This window comes from Microcebus murinus, chromosome 10 (assembly GCF_040939455.1).
Source record: "Microcebus murinus isolate Inina chromosome 10, M.murinus_Inina_mat1.0, whole genome shotgun sequence".
Taxonomy (NCBI): domain Eukaryota; kingdom Metazoa; phylum Chordata; class Mammalia; order Primates; family Cheirogaleidae; genus Microcebus; species Microcebus murinus.
In genome coordinates, this window is record NC_134113.1 from 22921181 (window position 1) to 22927409 (window position 6229).

The 6229-nt window shown below is 36.5% G+C and overlaps 1 long non-coding RNA gene across 4 annotated transcripts in view; it reads right to left on the reverse strand.

The window, feature by feature from the left end:
- Positions 1 to 5996, reverse strand: part of LOC105883975 (uncharacterized) — a 94029-nt gene extending 88033 nt beyond the window's left edge. For 2 of the 4 annotated variants that reach the window (XR_012921405.1, XR_002224108.2), the window contains exons 1-2: positions 5816 to 5994; positions 5384 to 5527 (exon numbers count right to left, since the gene is read on the reverse strand). This is a non-coding gene — a long non-coding RNA (uncharacterized LOC105883975). Of the gene's footprint in view, positions 1 to 5383; positions 5528 to 5815 lie in introns of all 4 variants that reach the window. The other 2 variants (XR_002224107.2, XR_001160011.3) reach the window with 2 other exon arrangements.
- Positions 5997 to 6229: the final 233 nt, after the last annotated feature.

Below are 6229 nucleotides of genomic sequence, written 5' to 3' on the forward strand. Positions count from 1 at the left end.
CCTTAACTGTGATAATTAACTATGCACCATATGTTTCTGGCCACTGTGTGCTACCTAGTCTTTCTTTCTCAAAGGAAACTTCTAGCCTAATGGTATATTTCAATATTTGCATTTGAACTATGAACTCAGTTGTCAGAAAAACACAGGAAATTCAAAGATTTATAAATCACAAGTACACTGTACTTCAATCATGTCAAGTAATATTAAAGACATTAAAGTATGGCTTAGAGATATTATTAAGGATACAAAGGTTGAGTATATGGTGTAGTATTAGAAGATCATAATGTCTAGTAAACTTCAGCACTCAGGGTCATAACAAGTCTATACAAGCCATCTCTTGAAAAAGAGATTATAAACACCATTAAGCAAATACAATTTTCACATTTTAAAATCTAAATACGTTATTAGTGAGTGTTAGAGTGTGTAATTAAGCTTTTTGGCATAACTTTTATTTTCTTAAGTCATTCTAGTATTATTTAAACAAAAGCTATCCAACTGACAGCAATGCAAATTAAATTCTGCTGTTGGATCACAAAAATGATTAAATACAAAACCCTTAGATAAAACTGGATCATTTATCCTTGCCAACAAGCTAAAATAGTAACTTGGGGTGATATCTTCACTAGGTATCTAAGAGGGCCCCTTCCCTGCCAGCTCGCCATTTCCTATGATAAATGTTCTAGAATGATGCTGTTTTGTGGAAAATAAGCTAAGAGGGTTGAAGGAAAGATTTTATTGAATTACACAAGTGAGTAGCTACTTTTGGGAAAATCCATATCCTAATATCAACCCCACAAACAAAATTCCAAGACCAACTTATATTTTTCAGCACTTCATACATAATTTCTAAGGAAAAAAATTTTAGGCTTTTTCTCCTCAAACTCAGACATTATTTATCTGAGTTATTCTCAGATAAATAGTTTCGAAGTTAATACAACTTTCTAGATGAAGGTAAGAATAATGGCACACCAAAAAGACAAAAGACAAAATTATAGTAGGCAGAAAGAAACTATGAGTAACTAGTTGTTCTCTAACAGTGTTATTTGAAAAAGACTACAACAACAAAAAGAAAGCAAACTTTGGGAAATTTAGTAAATCTATCAGGAGAGAAGAATAATTTAATAAGATATAAGACCTTAATTTTACTTATTTAAAAAAAATCACACCAATTGCATGTTAATTCAGCAATATTACATTCTGACTTTAAGTATTCACTATAATCAAGTTACATCCTATAAACATTTTTCCAATTAGCATCTAGAACAAGGCAGTTTGGAAGCTATTGGCTTTGTATAACTTGCACAGAAAAATTAATGTAAGAATTTCATTTTGACTTACATGAAAATTGATCTAATATGTCACAACTTTAGCTCCCAAAGGATTTGATTCTTTAAAAGCTACATGATTAGCTTCACTTGTGTGTACACCTCCCAAAAGAATTGAGGTGCAAAGATGTTCCTGATAACATTAGCTGCAATCTTATTAATTCTATACAGCTGCACTTACCTATTTAATAAGGATAGATATAACAACTCCATATTTACATACTTTTTAAAATTCTTAGTCCCCAATTTTAAATTTTAGAAAAACACTTGACATCCGGAAAGCAAAGTAAAATCACATCTGTGATAGCACGTAATACTTATTCCTTCTGTTTTCTCAGCTTTTTCTGGCTTTCATGCCTTTTTGCTTTTCCCCTTTAAACAACAAATTATCATATCGAATATTCTTCCCTTTAAGACACACCTAATTCTCCAAAGCAAGTACCAAATTAAAGTAGGAGCAATCTGGAAATACTCACTGTTTTACCTCAAGAGTTCAATGCAATTGCTTCAGCTGAGATAAATGCATGAAGACTTTTCTGAAATAACTTTTACATAAGGATAAAATGATTTCTATATAAGAAACAATTACCAGCCAACATTATTATCACCAGAAAATTGTAAGCTAGAATGAGCAATAAAAATATTGTATTTGGAATGAGATATTAGAGAATAGCTATTAAAACATTTTACTCAATTTCTATTACACCTTAAAATGAAAGTCATCAAAATGTCATTACAGGCCTTTTCCCCAGATTCTTCAGAGAGTGAATTTAATCATTTCAGGAAATTGAGCACTAGCCAACATTCACTTAAATTCATTGAAATAACAGCAAATACAATGTGAAATTTAAAAGACGTTTGATATTAAAATGTGTTTCTATACATACAGAGATACATACCGGGGAGTAGTTTTCTTTGGATACCTAGAATTAAATATTTCTTGTACAATTAACCACTCATATAAAATATTACCTTCAAGAAAATCTGAAGTAAGAAACCCAAGTGAAGGAGCCACAAGTTGCGCTCTGCAAAACCTCAGAGTTAATAAAGCCCTAATGTATCAGCCTTTTAAAAAAAAATCTTCAAAAATCAATTATTTGGAAATAACTTCCAGCCACAATTATTGCTTATACAAAGAAGCATAGAACTTTTGACTGAAGAGAGCTAAGCAGGAGCAGAATAAGTGCAATTACAATAATAAAGGCATCATCGTTACGTGTTCTTTCAGAAAATTAGTACTTTATGAAGAATTTTTAAAGCCGGAAGAGACCTTCTGGCATCACCTAACCCTGATTCCTAATTTACTGATTCTAGAAGTAAAATCTACATAAAATAAAGATCATTTTTATTGATTGCCCCAATGATCATTTTCTCTAAAGAAATAAAAAGCTGCTGATTTTCAAGGCAGAAAGCAAAACCTACGAAGCACCTGATTGCACTTTGTTAACAAAAGCTAGCCAATCTTCAGAAAATGACTAGCCATCACATTCTCTAAGCTGCTCTCTTTAAACCTCTGATGTTAAAAAAAAAATCAAATTTTAAACATTCATATTTAAAAAGCAGTTTTCTAGTGCTACTGGCAAGAAGTCCATGAAATGGTTTAAAAATTACACTTTAAAAAACATAGAATTTTTACCTTTCAATTCGAGGAGGATGTCACTTCTTATGGAACCCATTTTCCTGGAGGTACTCAGCACCGGCCGATTTAGAATAAAACATTAGCATATTACTTTTTAAAAAACTACACTACAAAGCCACAATCTCTCTCGGAAGGAAGCTGATGGCGCTTACAAGCAATAAATGCCTTTCCTGATACCTATTTTGTCATCACCATTTTATTAGCAGAGCGTATGTTTTCTGCAGCATTCATCAACTAGCAATTAGCAATTTTAAGGGACCGGGAAAGGTATCCTGGCTCATCTGCTAAGCCGGGCTGTATACTCCACAGCCTCTTAATCACTGCAGCTCCTTTCTAACAGGGCTCTAGAATGCAAAGAGGTCCAGGGACCATTAAGTAGCACATAAGCAGAACATTCCTGGTAGTCACCAATACCGGACACAACTTTCCCTCAAAGAACCAGCCTGAGAATGAAGGCAGCAGTCGCCTGTAGCCTGTTGTGCCTTAGCACTTGGTACTTGCGAAACGGAGACCAATACCTTCCGAGAGACTGCTCCTGACTTCTTCCTCCCAGCAGAATTCAAGCATTTGAAGAGGGCCGGCCAGTTTCACAGGCAGCCCCAAGTAGAGAGAAGGTAAGCAAATGGCAGGCTTACCCTTTCATAGTCAATCCACCTAGAGCTGCATCATCCGAATCACAAATGAAATGCTAATGCACAAGAAAACGAATGCCAATTTCCTCCACTTTGCTCCAAGTTTCCGTGGCCCCTCCACAATAAAAGATAGCTGTTTGTGGAGGCTGCCTTGTTCCATACCATTAACTCAGAACAAAACATATTTTTAGTGGGACAGCGGTGTTTACTTGTAAGAACTGATGAATTGTTCGGCACCATTTATCACTCGCAGACAAAGCCGTTCAGCCACAGTTTTGGACATAAATCAAGGTACATGCTCTTCAATAAAAAAAGACTGCTTAAGTCCCCAAAACCACAGAGATTGAGGTCAGACTGGCCATAGCAACCATGAACAAGACTTGGGCCTCTAGAAGGACCTAGCAACCGATAAATGAGTTCAGATCTCTTTTCATCTCCACTGGTGTGAAAGCCAAAATTAAAAAGATTAGATCACCCTGCACCCATTACAAAAGGCGCCACAATGAAAAAGTCATTTCCAGCCTTTGAATCACATCAAATAAATAACATTCATCCCTGCTATAATGAACAACTTTCAAAGTAAATTGAATCTCCATAGTACTGCTTTCCCTGGCTGCACAGTATTTACATAACAATATATCACAGGAAGCCCCGAATGAGTCTTATAAATGGGGAACTGGGGATAAAAACCATCTTTAGCCCCGATTACTGTATATTCAGACTGCTTTACAGTCCCCTTCATTTAAACAATGTGCTGTAGCAGGAACATAAACAATGTTTTTAAATTGTGGGAAATGAAAGTTTTTTGGTACATTTTTAAATGTCTGGACTCATCCCAAAAGACTCCCTTTTGTGGGGCACTGAGAACGTAAAAATCACTTAACCTCCTAAATCCATGCCCTGGACTCATTTTTGTGACAAAGAATTCTCATCTATGTGTACACTTGCTTCTTTGTTCGTGCCAGCAATTTTTCACCCTAAATATCTGCTGAGTTTTTATATATTACTTAGGGGAAAAACACATTTGCAGATTTCTTTTGAGCATGTGGCTCATTCATTATTTGTCATTTCCTCGAAAGTATAAGATATTCTCCATCACCATAACAGTAATGTCTATTAAGTTTTAGTAATATCTCCACACTAAGTGTTCATCTTCTACAGTCTAATTTCGAGTCAATTTCTCCTGGTCATTAAAAAAAAATTAAGAACAAATCTCCAAAAACATATAGGCTTCCATAAACTATTGTACATTTCATATATTTCAAATGGAGTATGTTCAAAATAAGGCAGTTAGATCTATGTTAAAAATATACCAGCATAATCTTATCTTTTTGTGGCAGCTCATGTAGATATTACTATTTGAACTCCACAGGGAATCTCATTAATTTTTGAAACTCTCTGACCTCCGTACAGTTGAGTGTAAAAATAATTACAAATTAAGAATGAAAGAGCATCACTTGAATTCTGCATGGCCATATGCTCCACGTTGCACAAAACATTGCTAACTATCATCAAACAGAATTTTTTCCAGATATAAATTTAAACAGCATGGATAAATGTCACCAGACAGACATAAAAAGCAGCTCATCCTTCCACTCAGCCCGGCTCACACCTCACCTCCGATGATTCTAGTAACACAAAGCCCCGGGAACACAGGTTTTCAGGCAAGTGACAGCACAGATGATACCCTCGCGAAAATATTTCCCTATTCAGACTCTCTTTATAGCTCAAAGTCTCAGCCGCAAGGGTGCAGAAACACAAGAATCGGGACATAAATGTTCTCTTACCTAAAACTTGTCCGAAGATGGTCTTGTCATTGTTGTCACCTCCGGTGTCCCCTGTCCCCTCTCGCCATCGCGGAAATTGGCTCCACTATGTTTATCGCTCTTTGCCTCAGTTACAGCTGTAACACTCATCTGCCTGCATAGAACCTACGAGGGGGAAATGAGAGAAAGAGAGAGGATTTGCGCTTGTGTATGTTTGTTCCTGTGTGTGTGTGTGTGTGTGTGTGTGTGTGTGTGTGTGTGTGTGTGTGTATGAGAGAGAGAGAGAGAGAGAGAGAGAGAGAGAGAGACTGCTGACTTGAGACTAAGAACCTAAAACCTCTGGCCAAGTCAAGCCTGAACAAAAATGATCAAAGCTCTGTCCTTCATCAAGAGAGTAGACAGATATTTTTTTCTCCTCCACTGAAAAGTGGGACCGTCATTGGGGATTCTCACCAGGAAAGTGCAGACAGAGGCAGCCCTTCTCCAGAGTGCCAGTGCTGCCCAGCGGTCCGTGCAGAATACAGGTACCTATTGTTCCAGAGACAGATATGTAGCCAGCCAGTCAGACTCTGACAGATCTCAGCAAACCAGTGAGCCTGCCTTCGTTTTAACTCCTTATTTACTAGTGCTTTTTGGTCAAATGCAAAGGTCTTCTCATCACCCCGGAGAAATAAATAAGGAGGATGCAGATGAACTCCCGGCAAGAACTACTTCTCCTCTATCTCTCACAAAGAGGGACTTTTTGCTGTTATTATTGAAATGCTGAATTTGATGCAAACATTTTATTTTATGTTTTTTTCTGGGAAGAAATGAAGCAGTAGATTATACGGGGAAGTCTTAGCAAGTATAAGAAAACCTTGACATCCA